The 22,391-nt window shown below is 39.6% G+C and overlaps 1 protein-coding gene across 4 annotated transcripts in view; it reads right to left on the minus strand.

Moving 5' to 3' along the window:
• The window catches only part of ptn (pleiotrophin), a 35,983-nt gene extending 17,537 nt beyond the window's left edge, over nucleotides 1–18,446 (minus strand). Inside the window, exon 1 of one of the 4 annotated variants that reach the window (XM_068306973.1) lies at nucleotides 171–456. The gene's annotated coding sequence lies outside the window, so the exon portion shown is untranslated. Of the gene's footprint in view, nucleotides 1–170; nucleotides 457–18,277 lie in introns of those variants that run through there. The other 3 variants (XM_068306972.1, XM_068306975.1, XM_068306974.1) reach the window with 3 other exon arrangements.
• Nucleotides 18,447–22,391: the final 3,945 nt, after the last annotated feature.

Raw genomic sequence — 22,391 nt, forward strand, 5'->3', positions numbered from 1 at the left:
GATCCTCTTGTTAAAAGTGGGAGAAAACTTTCACAATAACAGCCCTCAAACTTTCAGACTTTTCCACTATCATTTACAACGTCCTTAAGATGAACATTCTCTGTGTTTGTTTGAAATGTTTACCCCTTGAGCCAGTACTAATAGCATTTTATTTTTGGTATTTTACCAACCTGTCTCCACTCGAAAAAAAAAAAAAAAACTTCTTATTAAAAGTTTAATCCACTTGTATCCCCCTTGGCTTTACTTCCATGTGAAAAGGTCCAAAAAAATGACAAAGATGAATAGATTCTGATAGAAGTCTGAGGCGGGAGTGGAGCTGCATTTAGAAAGAATTCTTCATTTGTGGGATTGCAGTTTCTAATCCTGAAAGAAGCCGAATAATTGAAAACTTCTGAAATTGTCATAGCAGTGAAAGCATGGGTCCTCAATGAATGCTAATAATAAAGAAAGAGGGGGCACAGAGATGAGTGGGAGGATAAGCGATGGAGTAGATTTGCGCAGGCGTATATTTATAATATGATCACTGTAATGGAGGCATTCATGCAGAAATTGAAGTATTCAATTTCAGCTGTTTCAGCTCCAATGCTCTTACAGGGCCATTGTTTGTCATTTTGATTACCGTGTTTTATCATTAGACAACGCTGTCATTCCATCCCGCTGTTCAAACAAAGTTCTGTTTCCCAAACTTGGCCTCAAATATAATGCACACTCACAGAAAGGCAGAAACACACAAACAGAGCACCACACACACTGTTTTTGTTCTCGAGTGCGGCTCCCTGTGGACTCCTCCAGGGCTGTTCTAAGAGATAACAGGGACCCTCTCCACACATTCTCACCCCCCCACTGGCTGACCTTTACAAAACGCAAGTCAGAAAATTTGTGGCATTTTCCTCTCATCATCTCTACCTAGACACGTCAGAAACAGTGGTGAGCTTCAATGAAGGCATCCTGGGGACTTTAAAGAATTGGATTACTTTGTGGGCAGTCATCATCAAACTTGTGTTTGATGAGCTATTATCCGTGGCAGTGAACTAGCACCGGTTGCTTGACTTCACGTTCTTGCCTGCCTGTTTCAAAGGCCTGCCTGTGTTGATACATTTCTCATTTCATCTGAGCAAGAATCTCAATAAATCCCAATAAAGAATCTCATAAATCCCTTCAATATGTCCCGTGTCTCGGTGAGGCATTCACTCCTCTGAATCGCAGCCATCCAGATGGGAAATCCACTCAGGAGTGGATTTTTCTGTCTGACTTTTCCCAAGGACATAGCACCACATTTTCTGTAACCAAAGATAAAACAAACAGTGAAAACCTGTCAATAGGCATTTGTGAAATGTTTTTACAGTTCATTTTTGTTGTAATTTCTCTTTATTTACCAGGAAATTATGCAAAGAATCTGTCTCATTTTCAATGAAACTATCATCAACAACAGCAATGGCTTTCTGCAGAATTAAAAAGGTCTGCTCATATCAAAAATATCAACAATACTTCATGAGGAGCAGACTATTTAAAAAACTTAAATGAAACCTTTAACCCTGGAATGTAATTCACTATTATTACAAAAGATTGATGACTTCAGCAATTAGAAATGAGTAAAAGTAAGATGCCAAATGCTTAAATGAAGTAGGAAAACACTCAGTAGAAAGTAGAATTTTTTTTAAAAATCATTAGGTCCTTTTTTCACTCCTCTATCAAGTTTCATGGAATCTGTATCCACTTTATCTAGATCTAATTTATAAACCAAAGGCTTTTACCAAATGTAATTGAAAATGATGAAATACTTACTGATTAAAACAGCTAAAGCTAACTGATCTCTTAACCTCCCCAACATTTCCCTCAGTAAGGAAATGTCTTTACTTGTTTTCTACAGTACTTGAATTTGAGACCTTGTGTCATTAGTAAATAAATAATGATACTTTAATAATGTGTGCTAATCTTACTTGAGCTGCATCCGCGTATAGTTTCTCCATTAATTAACAACTGAAGTCTTTGCAGTCTACACAACAGTATTTGGAGCATTTACAGAATACGCTGGATGAGGATAGTTTTTAGTCAGCCAGGGTGACGCTGATTCTGACTTGCTGTTCACTGCCCAGTTTTACTCTCACCCTTAATCTCTGTTATTCTCAGTGTAGAAGCTTTTCTCTGGGCTTGGGAGCCTCTTGATTGCTAATAATAGTCTTCCCTGTAGATCCTGGCTGTCTAAATACTGGACAGGAACCCCCTGGCAGCCACCTGACAGGCTTGAAGCAGAGCTCCATCTCTCAAACCCCACTGATAGAATCAGCGGTCACAGGCTCCCCTCTCTCATCTCCCAGAATCTCTTGCCTGCCTGCCCTCCAAAAGTACCAATTTAGACGAGTCGGTCTAATTAAATTATCCACATTTGTATTTGTGTCAGTCTGTGTTCCTCTCAGGAAAACTCTGAAAGCACCTCGAGTCACTTCTTCATTAAAATATGCTGGACAAGAAATCCTTTGCAGACATTGGCATGATCTTTACATATTTTTGATCAAGCCCTCCTGTCTCCGTCTCTCTTTCCCTCTAACTCTTCCTTCCTCCACTTCCCGTTTCACAGAGAACCCTGCCTCTGTCCATTTATGCAATTTCTTCTTCAATCTCTGTTATTTTCCTTGTCGACAGGCTGGATTTTTATATTTAGAGTGAAATAGCAGCACATTTCACCAAAGATTCCAGAGTGAGTCTTCTTTGAAGTGAGGAATGTGCTTCAAATGCTGTTGATTAAGGTGAGCTTTGCTGTAGCGGATATGTCTGCCAGTCATCTTCACCCGTGAATAATTCATTGAAAATTTCAAATTTAAATATCATTTGGATTTATGAAGTTTAACATAAACTAATGTTTTGTGAAGCTTTGCTCTAGCATTTCCTCACGTATCATACCACACAGTGACGGTACATACTTTCATGTCATTTTTTAGTCTCGCAAGGAAATCCATATAATAACACAGCCTCAATCTGTCATTAGGAATCACAAAGTGATCCCCAGTAAACTATAAAATGACTCTGAAGTCCCACCTCATATAAGTACCATTCATAAGGTCGACAGTGTTTATCATGAAATCACAACAGAGCTGAAACTAGAATGTCCATCCTTCCATTTTCTTGAAGACAAGATGACTATAATCGTCTCGCCTCCAGCCTATGTTACGAAAAGGGTAAATATATGTTGGTTCCTAGTTATTTTGTTGTTTGCAAAACACTGTTCACCACAAATCTAAAATACCTGAACCTGGTGTTGATTCAGTGGTGAGCCCCACACTACCCCCCTCCATAAAGATAAAAGTAATGAAAAGAAGCACTCCTCAAAGTTTGAATCAAAAGCAGCTGGACTTCGCCAGTTTTGAAAGTTGTTTTGGATTCCATCTTCGAGGATTAGCAGGATGAATGAGGATCCACACAAACAAATACATGTAAGGTAGAGGCTGCCGCACATGAAAAGGTTTCTCAAACACAAAGAAAAGAAGTTCGACTCAGATGAAAATGAGGTCTTATCAAAATGCAGGCACAACAAATGAAAAAATATCAATGAGACTTAAACCATGTGTTTGCCCCAGCGCTTTCTTCGAAAAAAAAAAACAACAACACTGAGACTATCCAAGACTTTCAAGCCTGTCACATATCTACCACCTTCACTCACACAGCTGTATGATTCCACTGTTAGTTTAAGCTGCCAGACTCATCATCTGTCTCATGGGAGTAAAACAGACTTTAAACAGCATATGTTTTTGCATTTACATATAAGGTGTTTATTCATCTAGAGTCTATGTAAATGCTTAAATGCAGAAATACATTTTTAAACAGCAGGATATTATGGTTTTGCATGCCCTAGTTTGTTTAGTTTGGATAAATATCATAATTTAGAAAGAAGAAAGGTATTGTTTTAGTCACAAAATATTTCAAGCAGATGATGAAATGTGTTATAGTTTAGCAAAATCCAAAACTTTGATTCATGTCAATATTGATTCCCAACATTCTGAAGTTTGTCGGCGACCCTGAAACATTATAGTCTCAGTTTTTGATACAATAATCTACATTTTCTGCTAAAGTCAAATTCATTTTTTTGTAAATTTAGTGGCTACCAGTTTATTTCTTGCCTCTAAAAGTGTATTACACTGAAAAACACACAATAAAATGTTACACATTCAGGTAGATTCCAAAGTTTTCATAGCACCTTCCTAAATTTCAAATTCACTATAGTCGCATGTGGTACATTAGGTACATAAAGTTAAACTTGACAAAAATGAAAAGGATATTACTGTAATCAAATTTAGGCACCCCCTGATGATAATGAGACATGAAGAAGCAACTTGATTCCTTCACACAAGCTGACTCAGGCTCCAATTTTCACAGTAACCAAGGTAAGATAAAAAGTTTCTCCCTTGAACAATACGTCCTCCTATTCAGCACCTCATATTGTATCGCACAAACCAAAGGCACAATATTGTTTATGTGTTTAAATCCTTTGTATTTAAACACATTTCCGGTCTCAGATAACCTATATATACCACCTACACATATGAAAACATTTCCCACAGAGGTCTACCATCCACTTACCCCAAAACAGGGGTCACAGGGTAGGGCTGAGTGTGAGCAGGACCACAGCTGTTGCTGAAGAGATAAAGACCTTTACCTGTAAACCACACCAGCTTCACTCATACCATTTCCCCCAGCAGCACACATTTTTAGTGTATATGACCAATGTACACTAAAATAAAAACATGAACTGTATCGACCCAAAGCAGAAAGTAAATTGAATACATTTCTGAGGCGCTTTTCCACACCTTTTTCCAAATATCAGTGTTTTATATTTCTTCTTAAAGCTCAATCTCCTGAAAGTGGCTTTATTTTGTTCGGCGACCTAAACATTAAATTTGGATTATTTTTTAACTGATATCCACGGAGGTACAAACATTTGCCGTTTGGAGCTGCAAATCTGTGCCTTTTTAAGATAAGCGTGGGCTGGAGAGCAAAATCTAAATTTGTTTATGAGAAAATGTCAGAGTTTCCCTTTGTAGATGTGCACACTGCAAGAGGTTTGTTATTTCACCAAGAGCGCTTTACTTAAAGTAAAAATTTACATTTGCTGAGATATATAAAATGCATAAGTGCAGCGGGAAATGACATAAGTCACTACGGGCATCCGTAGGAGTGAAGCAATACGAGGGTAGGACCTTCCTTCATGTGAATAACTGCACCTATGATAAGATTTGGACATGCAAGGGGTTGGAAATTTGCACAGACTGAATATAATAAAGCCAAATATCAAGTCTCACAAGCCAGATGCTTCTGTCAGCGTGACATCTGCAGGCAAAATAATGTGTTCTGCAACGTGACACCCGTGGGGGTTTAAAGATATATGTCATGCAAATCCAGTCACCACTCCACACTTATTGGAGAACAATAGAGCTTCAAGGTCAGGCATTTGAAATATACATGAGTGAAGGAGCTGGGGAGGATATATGCCTATATAACATAACCTATTTGGTGGATATTTTTATCCGAAATGCATTACAGCACTTTCTACATTCTACCAGATTAAATAGGTTCATGCATCAGGCCGGTGCTTAATAAAGTGCAGCAGATGATTCTTATGATATATTATTTGTAGCTAATTCCAAGTCAGGATGATCAGCTTTTTTTTTTTGCATGTATTGTCTTTTTTTTTTTTTCCATTTCATTATGCAGAGAACATTGCGACCTGACGGAGAGGATGTGAGCCGGTCTGATGAAGGATTCATTAATGTTCCTCTCCCGACTCGTCGTGCATTCTGCCTGCAGATGTCATCTTGCATCTTGAGGTGAAGCCGTGTTGAGGTTGGCGGTGGCATTAGCTTGCAAAGCATGCTAAACTGCACTGTCACCGAGACATGCCTCAGACGCGGAGTTGTGACTGTCTGACATCGAAGTAAGACAATAACAGAGAAAGTGTGGGCGGAATGCATTTTCTCACTTTGGAAAAACAAATCATGTTGGACAGCTTTGACAGCTCTTCATGGAACTTTGTGGAGATGTAACGTTGTGTTTACAGTATTAGTGCCACTAACAGATACTGGAGAATATATACAGATATTGGAGAAAACATACAGTACACTTTACACACACACACACACACACACACATGTATATAAATATGTATGTATAAAATGGTGCTTTCCTGAGCCCACATGCTGTGATTCAGAGGTGCATTTCTGTGTTTCTTCAGCCTTCTTGAAATAGATGTTAACGGTCTGAGTCTATATGTTCTGTAAAAGTGAAAGAACAAAGACACGGTGAGGTTTCTTTGTTTTGTTGAAGGGCCGCGGCCCTCTTGGTTCCCCTGTAGCCTGTTAAGCAGGGGAGCAAAGCATGACTGAACATTACCAAAGCCTCACAAAAGCAAATAGCTGTACATATCCCTCTCAGCTGAGGCTCAACTCAGATCACAGGGCAGTGCTGGAGAAAAATGTTTACAGTTCAACATCTACTAGGCACACCTTGAGCACCGTTCGACCAGCAAAGCCCCCTTCCCCCCCTGCAACACCCCTCTCCCCTCACACTCACACACAGACACACACACACACAATAACAGACACACATACAAAACAGTAATAGCCCCCCAAAAAATTATTGATTTTAAAATTAATAATAATAGTCTATCCCTGCAGGAATTTGAGTCACAGCTTTACCTCCATATCCTTCCAATTTCAGGGATGATTGCAACTGAGTGAGTTTTGTCCTTTTAATCACTAACCTCTGTGGTTTGGTGGGAGGCAATCATCAATGGTCGTTTTCCTCTAATTTCTCCGAAGGACACCAGCCAGCAACTGTTCTGTTCGCATCACATTCTGCCTAACACAGGCAGATTTCCCGCCAGGTAGATCACGCACATCCCAAAAATTCTCACCTCTAGTTTGAAATGTTTGGTTTATTAATATTCATTCCCATTTTACTCCCTGGTGGACGACACACAGAGAGATGTGAATTTTAGGTGCACCATTCAATAACAGTGTTTCTCTGCTGTCGTGGTTTGGGATTTGTTTTTGCTGGCACAATTTCTCCTCACATACCCCTGGTAGCATGTCTGAAAGTGAAAGATAGCCAAACAGGGTTGTGGTAAACTCAGAGAGGGATAGGGAAGTTGTTTTATTTGTCCTTTCTGACATTATTCACAAAACCTGTGGCATACAGAACATGTCAAATGGATTTTTTTTCTCAGGAGATAAAATAATGAATACATTTTCAGTCCTTTTGGCTTTTTCAATGAATGAAATGGCTTTGGAGGTGTGACTGAGGTGAATAAACAACTGATGTGAGGTAAAAATATATTGTTTTCATGCAATGTCAATGAATTTCGTATGACATTTTTGAAAAGAGTAAATAAATGAATGCACATCAGAAATTTTAAGTTGACTTCATTCCAGATGCAAACCACTAACAGAATGTTAGTAGAATTTGAGTAAAATATCACTTCTATAACATATACAGAGTAAAGAACAACATATTTGTTGCCCTGCAGGTTCACATCTGTTAAAAGAGATTGCAAATTTTCACAACATTAATGCTAAACCTTAAAAAAAAAAAAAGAGAGACTAGTGCCCACTCTCTTCACAATTTCAGCACATATCTCCTCCACATGTACCCTTTTATCACTAAATCATCTCTTTATTTCATTTTCAGCAGTAGGTGGGTGTCCATAAATAAGATTTTAGTGCTAAATGATGATTACAATTTCCCAGTCCCATTTCAGGTCTCCACATGGATGAGAAAGAAAGCATCTTATCTCTGATGACTCAACCACACAGAATAATCACACCGATTCCATAGTCTTTTTTTTTCTTTTTATTCTCAATGCTTAGCAGAAATTGGATGCAAGAGACTTTCTTTTGGTGGAGATAAAGATATTGGTTTGTGTTGATATACTTGTCAGCAGAGGGCTCTCATGATCTATCCTCAATGGCCCTGAACTCTCATCTGCACTCTGTTGCCGTATTTAATGGCACCCACCATCAGCATCCTTTCATGGGAATATTGAACAGGGCTTTTCTCTCCCTGTTTTCTCTGCCTCAAACAATGGCACGAATGGCTTTAACATTTACCTTACACAACTGTCAAACACTGTCTCTTTGTGCCCTGTTGCTCAATGTCCCATTGATTCCCCTACGGCAATTCTCCTATTTGGATTGGTTGAAATGGTTTGCCCACCCCTCCTTTATCCTGACCTCCAATGAATGCATTCCAAAGCCTTATTTTCCAATGTAGCTGTCATATTCATAGGATGTTCATATTCATATTCATATTCATATTCATCAGTTGCACACTAGCCTCTACTGGGTAAGAAAAGTAGTGCCATGGAGCGGTGTTTTCGAGAGGAGGGGATTGGATAATTTCAAAAGGTTTTCACAAATGGAAGATGTCAGCCACATTATTGGTAGTTTTGGGGTATGCAGCAATGCTGAAATGAGAAAGCCGAATTCCTTCTCTGCTCCTCGTGAACCGGGGCATCTTCTCATCTCCTAAAAATACTCTTTTGGCAGCCGTTGGATTACTTCCACTCATTCCTGCCAAAATTGTTCAAATATGTTAGAAGTTGATCAAATAGAAAAGCTTTTCGGAGTGAACGGCCGACAGAGCTTCCCCCTGTGGGCTGTTGTGGATCAGACATGAAAATAGGGAAAGAACAAAGGCTTGTCGAGACTGCTAAAAATGCCTGAACCCTAGCAGCCCATCAAAATTCATTCAGTGAAACAGGCATGAAATACCCTCCGACTGCAGGAACCTCTCAAACCTGTCAAACCTTCACTTCTGTCTCTCCGAAAATATGGGGTCAAAACTGGGAGACATATAGCTGGTACCTCACTTGCTTTGTGTCTTCCTCAAACATAAACCAGCGCCATATTATCAGTCATTTTATGAGTAATTAATGAGTCACATTATCAATGAATACTTCACATCCATTATCTAAAATTATGTATTTTGAATTGGTCGGCTGACTACATGTATGGAGTTTGCCTGTAGCAATTAACCCTTCAGCTATCACCAGACTTATGGCCCGTTTGCATAGCAACATTTTTGTTGAGAAAAAGTTTTTGCCATGTTTTTAAAAACCTTCTGAATTCAAAAGGCACCATCTTGAAATGATCTCCGCACACAAATATCAGCAAAAATGATAGAAAAAGCTAGTAAAGAAAAGAGAAGAGAGAAGTCAAAGATACTATTTTTAACTTGTTTACTGCAATTTACTGCCCCTCAATGAATCAAGCATAGTTTGACACACTATGTACCAGAGCCCTGTGACAGTCGTATTTTCAGCTATTGAACACAAAATGGAAACATTATTTGCTAAGAATGGTGGACAGAGGAAGTTTGGACATCCAAGATCTGTCAAGGATGTAACTTCCTGGAAGTAAATCCTTTTTTTCATTGTATTGTCTTTGGCAATTTGGCACAAGGAGACAGAACTGGGAGGATAACTTGTCGCATTGCCTTCATCTAATGCTTTTCTCAAAGGACAAGTCCAGTCTACAGCTGGTGGAGTCTGTAACACTTCAAATAGTGTGGTTTAGCTTGATAAATTTTGACTCACAGTTATTATTGGGTTACACAACAAAGGAAGCTGGTTGAAAGTTTAAAGTGTGGAGCAGTCACCAAGGATGGCACGTGCAGCACCACAGAGTGCTGCACGCCCAAGGACCTCTGACGTCAGCTGGAGGGACTAATGGGAATTCAATACGCAGCATCCACGCTGCATAATTTATTCCACATTGAAAAATAGAGCTGGAGCTTGTTTGTCTGCAGTTCCATTGATGGCTGGGTCCAATGAACGTGACTGAAGTTTACCACAGATTCCCTCAGCTGAAGAGGTTTGCTAAGCTGCTAAGACATGAGAAAAAAGGAGGAAAGCCTCAAACATCAATTGTGAATTTGAAATTTAGAATCAGGCCTGTTCATTTCCTGTCATGTCTGCTGCTGCAGTTTCCATAAAATAGGGCATCGAGCGGTTCTAATAAGCCACATTCACCAACGAGTGTTGAAACATTTATTCACACTGTAATGGTAGCACTGTCTGATAAAAAGGGATGACAATGGACCTGATTTTCACTCCTGTCAAAATACAGCCCATTTACCATCTGAACCGATCCACTGTTGTTTCTCACAACACAGTATCTGCTGATGTCCGTCTATTGAAACTATTGCACTGCCTCGGCAGAATGCCGTTTCCATCCATCATGAATGCAGCTCACCAGATTTTCTGTGTATTGTCTACATTCATTCACACAGAACACTATTTCCTGTAGCAACCATAAATGTGGCAACACTATATGTGTCAAAAGTTACGAATAAATAAGGGAGTCTATTTTGTGGTGTGGACACATCCATTTATTCGCATTCGAAATGAAAACACAGCCCGGAGCTGCTGTGCAAATTTCAGCTGCCCCTTTGTGACACAGGATGGGCTCAGCTGTGGGGTGGGTGTGGGGGTTTAAGGCTAGACAGAGGAAGGACGGGGTAAGGTGGATGGAAGTGGGTCTCGCCCACAGACAAAGCCTGAAGCATTAACCGCGATCTCTGAACTTGCCATTGCACATTAGAACAGTCAAGAGGAGACGTGAGTCGTCATGGGCAAACTCTGCAGAGGGTGGCAGGGCCTCTGCCTCTGCTGCAACCCTCTTTCACTATAATGTGCTATTGCAGTCAAGGTAGTTTCACCCTGTGTGCAAGGGCAACTTCCCATAGATGACATCTAGTTGATTTGATAACGCAAAGGCAGATCCTGTGGTGTCTGCAGAGCACACTGGAAAAGAATCATTTTCCATACTTGAATGTAGAAATGTATCATTGCAGAAGGTCATTAGTTAGGTTTCTGAAAACCACCAGCATATTATTGTCATAAACATCATAAAAATGGTTTGCAAATAAAACATAATACCTGATTAAATTAGTGGAGAGCCAAAAAAGTGATAGTAAGGGTGATTCTTCATCTTTTCATATAAGGGGCAAAGGGTGTTAGATTGTAAATTTGATAGAAATTTGTGCCAATCTCTAATGAAGTTTAAAAAAAAAATTACCAACTGAAAGATGACAGCTTTCCAAGATGGGACTCTGCATAGTACAGGACCAAGGTTAAATTACTCACAACAGTGCTTGACCTCAAAGTGGTAAAGGTATTATTATTATTGTGGCAATGCTTTCCAGAAAGGAATGATAGATAAAGGCATCCAAGGTTACATGGAAAGGGGGGGGGGCATTCAAACTGTGGCAAGATATTCAATATCCCCTGATTTTTACTACATTAGGTCAAGAAAAAGTATCTTAATTCACTTGTTCAAGTAACCCTTTGTAATCTAATACAATGTAAGGCTACTTAAAAGAAGTCAGAGATTAGCTGGAGTCTGATGACATATAATCTAATGCCTTTTTTGAAATTGTGCATAAGTATCTAGTGCAACCACAAATCTGGAAAAACAAGCCTGTTGCTGAGGTGGAAAAATCGCAATTCTGTTGGGAAGACATCTTTCAAGTACACCCTGATGCTGCAGTACTGATGCTCCTACCTGGTTCATGCTGTTTGGGACTGAACATAATTGCAACTTCTCCCGGTTCAAATCCAGAGGGGTTCTTTGTTGCATGTCACCTACTCCTCTATGAACCATTAAGGCTGATGAAAACACCAGGGGTTTTGTGTTGTTCCAAATAGACAAATCCATTATTTAAAAACCAACATCTTAGGTGGGAAGCACCACAGAAGTGCCTTCATTCAGTTAGTCATGCTCCATTAATCATGTAATCTCCCCATGTCCTCACAAGTACTGTCACATGAAGGTGGTTACAGAATGTGATGATTTTTGCTGGTATTTGCAACATTTTAATGTAGATTCTCTCAGATGTTCTGTCTATTAGTTGCGGCTATGTTGCCGAGCTTGGTGCAACGTATTCCTTCTGGGATTTTTCAGTGATGAACAGATATGCATGAAAATGTCTTCAGGGCAAAAAAAAAGGGACTCTACCTCTATCAGAAGATGCATCAGGCTGTAAAGGGGGCACCAACTCTAAGCGTTCAGGTGACTAAACGTTAGGATTTCACATTGTATTTTCATCTTCCCTCTGCTAGGACCCTGGTTTGTACATCACCATACTTTCTATGCTGTGAACATGACAACAAGAGAGTTGTTGCTACTCATCCCTAAACTCCAGCAGACATGGAGGGTGAAGCTGCAGACTTAGTCCAGTGTTTTTGGTCGGATGGAATGTGAACCCTGGGTGAGAAAAAGAGGGGAAGTAATAATGAGGCATCCCCCCTCTGCTGGTTGTTTGTTTGGACAGACCGGCTGTCTCACAGCACACGCTGTGGATGGAATACTAATATATATGTCTAATATTTCTCCCTCACCTCTTTCCCTTGCTCTGTCTCACTCCTCTTTCTCTCTTTTCTCATGTGAGGGATGGGGATTCAAAATGCACAATTTTCTTATGTCCGCAGGAACCGCTTTGCATGTGAATTTTGAGGTATTTAGGGCGCATGAGCATATCCTCAATAGGTTTTCTCCCCTGGAGCTTTGTTGAACACACCTCCGCCATTACTGATCCTGGTTCCTAATCATTGATTGGTGGGTGGACATAAAACCATCCTTAATGTTTGTGGCCATAGTGTGGGCCTGTATAATCCTCTGCATATCCATCCAAAAACTAACTTTGCAAATAATACTTTCTCCAGAATCCAGTGCCTTAAGGAGTGAACAGGAAGGCATACCAGAGTTGCAGAAACTCTGGGCCAGATTAAAACCTGCTGAGACCAAGGATTAGACACCCCCTTTAGCATTAGGAGGCTGTATAAAGTGTTTGAAATAATTTCATTGTGAAGTATGGAATATTTGCAACCATAATGGCAACCATGATATACAGTGTGTATATATATATGTATATATATATATATATATATATATATATATATATATATATATATATATATATATATATATATATATATATATATATATATATATATATATATATACACATAGAGAGAGAGGGGGGTGAGAGAGATACAGAGAGAAAGAGAGACAGACGGACAGACAGATAGGAATAAGTTTTATGAAAAAACCATTTAGAACCTTCTAGACACAGATTTGACATTTAAGTGTATTATTAGCATTAGCAATCCAATTAGCAGTGGGTCTGGAATCAGGACACAAAATGGAAGACTGTGTTCCATTGTGAGCCTCACGATCAATTTAACTTTTATTCAGCATCAATGGCTAAACCACAACAAAACAGTGGGCTGCTGCCATGCATCTGAGAATAACTATTTTTTCCTACTTTTATGATCCACAAACACTCTTTAAACATCACAAGGATGAAAGCCCCCCTATAGAAATGATTATAATATTGCTAATAACTCTACCGGCCGGATCGAATCCAATCCCGGCTATGAAGTAGCCAAGGAGTGTCTCTAAATAAAAGGAGATTGCATTGATTGAAACAAGAGATTACAGCATTTAGGTGAAGCTTTGGCAGCCTATTGGCTCTATGTTATTTAGTAGTCCCTTCAGGGTTTACCTCCCACCCATTTAGCAAGGTTCTGCCTGCCTTGGGGAGAAACTTTTCCAAGATGATAATAAGGCATACTTTTATTTCCTCTGCTGAAGGATTAATGGAAGCATGACCTCATTTAAAACCAATTTAAGTACCAATACCCTCATATTATTCCAACATTAACAACACGATTTTTTCTATTTATTTATTTATTTATTTATTTATTTATTTATTTATTTATTTATTTATTTATTTATTTATTTATTTATTTATTTATTTATTTATTTATTTATTTATTTATTGCTGAAGCTGAGGTAGCTTTGTTTGTCTGGCTCATCTTTATCTGAGTTCCGATGTTCCTCTCTCTTCAGCTGATGAAACAGTGCTTGGGAGAGATCATGCCTTAGTTCATTAGAGAAATATAAACACAACTCACTCCCCTGTGCTTCACACTCTGAAGTCTGTACATACAAACTAGTGATGGAACCCCCTCTGGATCTGTATTCCCTTCATGATATTTGTTAAAGATACACAACTCCTACATCTCTGTCAAAAGCTACTGCTCTGCACTGCACTGTTTAAACTGATTACGAGATAACTGAATGTCACACATGCTGACTTGCAAATTTGCATGCTCCTTAGGAAAAGTTTCCTATCAATTTATTACTTAACACTGCCCTGATCAGTATTTTAATGATAAGCATATGCCATGTGACTGCAGTACTAAATAGACAGATTAAACATAATCTGTCTACAGACTTACAAAGCTTTTCAGCCAGCTTCACTCCTCCCATCAATCTAATTTTCTCTTGGAAATAACTCTCCCCTGCAAAAAAAATCCCTAAAAACAAAATCCTGCACCACAACCTACTCGGCAAAGTTGGCGATTACTTCGAAAGCAGTGTGCAGCAACACGATATTTCCCACAGGAATATTAATATTGGACTTCTATTTCATCAGGTGGATGCAACTCTGCATGAATGCTAATGTTGCTCCTTTCCTGCTCGATGTGTGAAAAAAATCCTTGCTTGCTAACATGTGAACTAGCTTTGTAAGCTAATAAGATGTCTGGGTTATGCTTGCAACTAGTTTTGTGCAATCAGCTAATGCAAGCATCACATTTTTTACTACAAAGAGTGTCACATCTGGGTTTACTCCCTTTCAGCAAATTATTTTCATTCATTCATTTATTCATTCATTCATTCATTCATTCATTCATTCATTCAATCCTTTGTTGTGCTTTAGAGACCCCATGTAACCAGTTAAGGGAGAACATGCAAAGTCCACATTGAAAACTACGTATTTTATTCATTAGCAGACTGTTGATCATACATTTACGGCTTTTAATCTTACAGAAAATGTCACATTTACACCAATATTTTATCGTGTCCCATTGGGAACTTAATGGAGTTGTTGCACCACTTAATTGATGCCTGGATTCAGATGGATTACATAAATATCAACAAAAATATGTTAGCATGGCTTTCAAAATCATTAGCAACGATGAGTACTCCAAGCCACTAATTGTACATTTCCATAACTTTGGAATTCAATCACACAAATCAACTTAAATGTAATGAAGCTACCTTCATAAGTTTTAGTTAGTTACAAATTTTTGTTGTAGCCTCTTGACCTCTGGCCTCATTTAGTCCAGTCACCTGCTGGTGGGCATGGAGACGGTTTATGTACTGTACATTTATGCATACTGTGAGGATGTGTGGGGGCTGAATGTCTTAGTAGGACTCTAACGAGCAAAATGATTACAGTGGAAAGCTCCGGGTTATCTTTAGCTATCTGATGATGAAACACCAGATCTAGTCAGCACCAGAGCAGAGAGATGCAGGCAAACTAAAAGATGCATCTGCATTTGAAGAAGGCAAGAAATGAGTACCTTTGCAAAGCGAGACGGTGATAAAGTACTTTAATGCTGATCAAAACACAAGCAATTCTCATTATGCCTCAGCTAATGCATCACACCAAATGCCAAATTGCGGGTATAAATTCATCCACGAAAGGCATTAGCATCCCCATCAGTGGTCTCTGTCAAACAACTGTGGCCAACTCCACACTAGAGGAACATTCTCTCATCAGCTTAGAGGTTTTACAGACAGCTTTGTTTGCCTCACCCTCACCAGTAATGAGATAGCTACTCAGTCAATTTTTCCATGAGAACGTTCACATTTTTACACCACTATTAACCTAACCCCTCGAGTGCTGGACCTCTTGCAGTCACTGCTCATCACCATACCTGAATGAAAGAGTAAGTGAGAAATCAGCAGCAAATTCTGGTGCTTTCATTGTAAGCACCCATTTTGCCTGATGAACTAAGGTCAAGCTGTATTTCAACTTACATATAGATATTTTATATCTGCTTCCATAATTACATTAGTTATTGGAAAGAGTTTGTGGGTTTATATGCTGACTCTGCTGAAATGAAGAGCAGTATAAAAAATATTTTGTCAGACTGACATATAAGAAACAAGACATGATGCTACCTAAGCTTCTTTAATTAGAGATATTGGAGTCAAAGTGGTGGTTATAATTCATAATTCCACACAGGGCACTTTGGAAGGCAGGTCAAATGCAAACCAGGAAGCCTGCAAACTGTGAAGGATGTCAACAGTCTTGGAAATCTCAAAGTTGTTTAAATAGGCCCAGTACTTATTTCATTCATTACGCTCAATTTGAGGGAATAATTGAAAAGATGCTAAATGTTCCCATTTTGCACTGGTTGGTGAAATTTACCTTGGAGATGTTTTTAAATCAGAGATCACACATTAATATCTCAAACCTTGGTTACAAGCTGTTAGAAAGAGACAAGAGTTTACCTGGCAGGGAGGGGGGGTTTATCAGAAAACACTGATTGTAGAGTTTTTGGAATGTGACCCATATTAGGAACTAAATAGCAGCTTCTGCCATTTAGTTTGATTCTATTTTCTTTTGTCACTTGTTTCCTAGATTATTTCTGTCAGACCTCTTTCACCACAGTTCAGCTCCACTTTATTGCATTATCTGCACTCTGATGTCCAAGGATGGACGCAATGAAGGATGGTTCCTTGACAAGCCCCTCTCCTGGCATCCCTCCCCTCCTGTTTTCTTCAATTCCTCTTTATCCCGTCATCCCTTTCTCTGGAGGCCCTCTGGACCCCATCAAGGCTCATTCTGTTCATCCCACATGTGAGGGGTCAGTGCGTACCCCACAAGAATAAACCAGCCACTCAATGTGAGAATCATTGTGTATGTCCTCATCCCCCTACCCCTTTTCTCCCGAGCTCTCTCACTTACTTGTGCCCTATAGTAGAGAATTGGTTCCTTTCACAGCTCTTCCCTCCCCCCCGGAGAGGACTTCTCAGGGCCCTAACAGTGCAATTCTATGCCTTATTGCTTCAGCTCCTTCATGGATAGCAGTCTCGTCAAAGCAATTGTGAAGACACAGACGGAAATGAACTGGCTTTGTGAGTCAGCTTGACATATAGGCGAGATCGTATGGTGAAGTCTAAGGGGCAAACATTTAACAAGGGGAAAGGGCAAAATGCCTAAAGTGTCAGTGAAGAGTCTCCATGTGGCAGACCTGGAAAGAAAATGGATCTGTTTGGAAACCAGATATTTTAATGTGTTTGGGCCTGCTGGCTGTTGTCCAGCATAATCCACATTATGTTCTGACTTCCTACGAACCAAAGCTGGTTTCTCAAGCTCATCTCCACCTCATGTTTAATCTCCCCCAACGCTTTCATTAGGGACCACACCATGTGTTGATTCTAAAGAAATGAAGCGGACACCTCATTTTGAGCGAGAATGAGCCGGAGGAGGCTTTTGTCCACAGCAGGAATGCCCATAAGACATAGAGGAACACTGTGTAGTCTGAGATGGGTTGCTATACCAGTGTTGAGGAAAGCCATGGCAACGCAAGCAGAAGGTCTGCCGGACCACATAGCATCGACACAATACGGCTGTTTGGGGGTTTGTCATTCCAGTCAGGCCTGACCCAAATTGCGACATCTTGGGCAAACGTGGCCCACTTCAATCAGCACATATGCACAGACCTACTTAATTGGGCTCGCATAACTGGCTGATAGCGATAATAAACAAAACATATGGATGTTTGAAGTCTAATCACAGAGGAAACGGCCCTCTTAATGATTCAACACCACGGTCCACCGCCCATGGCTTCTGGATTATTGGGATTTTCCAGTTGTTTACCTAATATGTCTACAAGCCACTTTTTTCATCCATGGATGTAGTTCTCAACATTTTAAGCTTAATAGGGTGTTATGTTTTCATATGTTTGTTATCTCTTATCAACAACCTCAGGGAAAAATCTGCTTAAACTGGGATGTGAAAAAAAAAAGCGATTAGAACCGTGTCTACAGATGCATTCTGACGAAAAAAGTAAAGTTATGCTGCCAAATATCAGGGAAAAAAGCACAAAAAAATAAAACATTGTATTGATAGCTGGAGAAATTTGAACTTTCTTTTGCAACTCTACCAAAGTTTCCTTATGGAGAGATTTAAAAAGTGAAACAACAGGGAATAATATTGGTGAAGTAATCAGATAAATCTCACCATAACATAAATACAGATGCATGAGGAATAAATCTCGGTCTCCCTCTCCTCTGAGTTAGTCCTGCACAGATTATAATTCAATGTCTGGACCTCACTGGTCAAGGACCACTTCACCATCCCAATAGACCTCACCCACAGCTGTGTCGGTAACTGTGCACCAAAACGGCAAAAGAAATCCACTTACTTTATTTTGGAGGTCTGGTAGTTGTATATCAGAGCTTGGAGAAGTTTCTGTGGACTCTTTTCATCTGCACCTCTGCCCTACTGCCCTGTCTCTCTAATACTATTTCTCTTCGTGGGCTGAGCATACGATAGCTGTGTAGGGTGTTTTTGCGTGTCTGTGCATGTGTGTGTGTTATTGGGTGAGGGGAGGGTAATGGGTTGGGTGTTGAATGCTGGGTTTCCTGACTCGTGATCAGGAGCTCATTACCCACAAGGTCACTCCAGGGACGCCCTGCCTGGCACTCCCTGAGACATCGGAGAGAAGATGTGAGATGGACGATGAGACTGGGAGAGAAAGAGAGAGTGGTTAAGAGCCAAAGTGCCTGGGAAATCCATGGGGATAAGGAGAAAGAGCTGAGAGAGAAGGAAGGGATGCAAATACGTATAAACAATAAGAGGGGGACGGTGAGAGACACTGATCCAAATACAAACAGAGAGGCAGATATTCAGGCAGTGCAACAATAAAATATGGCTTTAGAAGTCTTAGATTAGCCCACAGAATGAGCAAACCAGGAAAAGCTGCCCAGTCCAACCACACACAGTTATATAAAATATCTTGTTGATCTATGGAAAAGTGAGCCTGACCGCAACAATCAATGAAATATTGACAAACCCTAGCTGGGCACCGGATTTGTTTTTCAGCATTTTAAATGGTCCGGCGTTGCATGGCATCAGATTATGCTCTTGTTTTATGACAACATGATCAACACAAAAGAAGAATTGTGATTGTTTTTATTCATTGTGTGCAAAAACAATGCATTTTCATCTTGACGCCATCATTGGCATCTCAGTCTGTGGGGCTCGTGATGGCTTTCAGCTGAAACGGAAGCTTATGATGAAACTGGTATGAGATGACCAACCAGTGGAAAATTAGACTTGTGCTCTTGTCCCCACCACAACATCTGGAACACGGAATGGTGGATCCATGTTACAGGACAAACGAGCACAGGACTCCACCAACATGACAGGATGTGGGATATGTGTCTCATGTGGTTTCTAAATAGATTTCCAATGTGTTTATGGTCACAATAGCTCAATAAAAGTAAATAAGTAATTATTTCATTGTACTTGCCAGTTGTTTACAATTTCAAATAAGTTACCAAATACTTATTTATTTGTTTCATGAACTGTTACTGAATAAAACATCAAATTTATCAACAGGAAAAAAGTCAGTGAAGCTTAATATTCACACCCCCACAACAACAGTTTAATGACAACAATTAGGCTTCTTTTAATTGTCAAGTTTAGATAATTAAACCTGAGACTTAATAGTGCCTCTATCTGCCAGATAATCTCCTCCTCTTTTGTGGCCGGATATGATTTTAGGAGGCATGTGGAAATAAAGGCTGAATGCTCTCAGGGTGTTTGGAACAGCAGATGGCTGGAGGTGACCCGATGGAGCGGCCCGGCATCTACTGCAGCTGGACAAGTCAGGATTGACAGATTACAACACACACAATCAATAAAGAGTACCATTAGTTTTGTCGACAAAGCTGTGTGGGCAATTCTGATATCCAACCAGTTTTGTAATCTCTCCAGTGTACACACAGAGAAATTGCCTTATCTTTCAACATAGAAAGCTGTCTTTCCTGGCCTGAGTTATTGATTGAGTGCCTGGCACAAATTCACTCTGTCCTAGAATATAAATAACTGAATAGTGCCAAAAAAAACAGATTTTTAGCTCATTATTAGATAAGTCTTTCTGTTGTCAAAGCCTGTGGCTGAAGCGCTGTTCACAGCCATTCGTATTGTGATTATAATGCCCATTTCAATATTTTAATGTGTGAGACTCAACAATATTCATTCAAAGACAGGCACCATTAACATTGGCAATAATGATCCCATGTGGTCAACTTTCTTCACAAGCACTTCCTACCAGAACTGTGCTTTTCTTCAAGTTTCCAGCAAGACAAGTTCAGTGTCATCGCTTGCCAAAAAAAATGTAATTGCAAAACATGCAATTTGCCAGTTTCAAAACCTTGATTAAAACTTAAGTAAATATTCTTTCTGCAAAGTCACTCTACTAGCTGTTGCGGAGCTGTTAACCTCATTCTGAGACACTGGACCATCTCCAGAGTCCCTCCCTCCTCTCGGCTCACCTTGAAGCAGATCGCTTGATGAGATGTCTCGTTGTCCGTTGCCAACCTGTGGTGACAGCTCCTCAAAAGTTTGTGTACTACGAATCTCAAGTCATGTAGAGAAAAGGCAAAGTTTTATTTTTAAAAATCTAAAAGTGTAACTTGGGCTTTCAGATGCTCTAGCCTCAAACTGGTTCGAAGGAAAGTTTCTCTCCGGTATTCACACACTGTCAGATATCTGTTCTATATTTATAAGTTAAGATGCTGCTGATGAAAACCCATCAATTTCTGAATTCATTGCTTAAAAAAACAAAACAATTGATCATTTTTACCATGAAAACTTCAACAGACATAAAATGTGTTTTATGTTCTATTAGTGATGTTTTCTTCATTCTTGATTCGTGAGTTTATCCCAGTTGGATTAGAAGTTTTTAGAAATACTACCATCTAAAAGCACAGATGCACAAGTCGAATATTCAAGATCTTTGACTGTGTGAGGCCCGTCTCTCCCTGTTTTCTTTTTTTGTATTTATTTATTTATTCTTTGGTGGTTTCATATCATCAAGATTGTAGTCATTAATATTTCTACTTTCACAACAAGTCTTGAGGGAGTCTAACAGCGGTTCAGGCCAATACCCAGATTTTCTGATGCAAGTCCAAAAATGTGATTTTCATGATTGCTACTACTCAATCATAGATATTAAAACTTTTAAAACTTGTTAAACTTCACTTAAACTTATTAAAATTCAAAATCCTGATGAATCAAAACTTGTCTTTAAAGTCTCAAAGCCTTTTGCCGGCATCAAAATAATGGATACATGAATGAGGAGCGTTTAAGCTGTGTAGCGAGAGAGAAATAACACAATTCACACGTGGAAAAAAGGCATAAAAAAGCAACATATTTTGAAACCCTCCGCACATAGCAGACAAAAGTTTTCTTAGTGTCCATTTTTTTAATCACAGAGTACATTACCATGTTGCATTTGCTTTTTTAAATAATTACCCTGCCCTGTAGCCCAGCATTCAGTTCATTCATCACTCACAACCCACGGATGTTGCTCTCAAACTTCTTCTGTGACAGAGTTAGCACAACATGTTCGGCATCATGTTGCACTTTTGGGAATTTGAGCTTTGCCTTCATTGATGGTTAGTAATTAGTATGACTCATACCTCGTGTTGATAATGATATACCATTCCACTGCTGCCGTCTTATACGCCACTCATTAATAATACATTGCATCCATTTTCACCCTTTCAACTCAATCTTTGTGTGTATGTGATATGCTTTAGTGGCATTTAAAAGGAGTTTTTCCAATCATATCGTTTCCAACATTTAATTGAATCACATATGATAAATGATGAAACTATGATGTGAAATGATCCTTGGTGCTCTAAGATTTGACTTTCTCTTGTGCTGAAATCACAAAATATGAGTTAGACTTCTATAAAGGGTTTGAGACAAAATGATCCTTACATTAACTCAGCATATCTCACATAGTGGGTGCGATGCCAGGGGTGCGCGTGTGACCCTGGGGAACATGCTTTTTTGCCGTAAAGTGTAATTGCACATCCACTATAGTAGTTAGCAGTGGCGTTCTCCATTGTCAGGTGTACGCAGGGAGTAGTAGCTCGAGGAACTATGAAGAAGCGTGAAGAAGCGTCTGTAGTGCTGAGTGTCACTGTGACTACAGTTGGAGACGAGGAGAGGCCGGTGTGTTTAATGTGTCTAAAAATGCTGACAGTAGACAGCATGAAGCAAAATAAATGAAGGCACCTTTTAAAGACATTACACCCCAATCACGCTGATAAGCCATTGGAGTTTTTTTACAGCGAAAACGTGCAAAAACCAACAACCATCCCGTTTTGTGAATGCTACTTCAGTAAACCAGCGAGCTCTGTTAGCATCATGTAAGGTGGCATAGCAAACTGCTCAGTGCAAAAAACCTCCCACCATTCAGTATCACTGCCTTAAGGAGCTCATTGTAGACATTAATCCTG

Source organism: Antennarius striatus, chromosome 22, assembly GCF_040054535.1.
Source record: "Antennarius striatus isolate MH-2024 chromosome 22, ASM4005453v1, whole genome shotgun sequence".
NCBI classification, from domain to species: Eukaryota; Metazoa; Chordata; class Actinopteri; order Lophiiformes; family Antennariidae; genus Antennarius; species Antennarius striatus.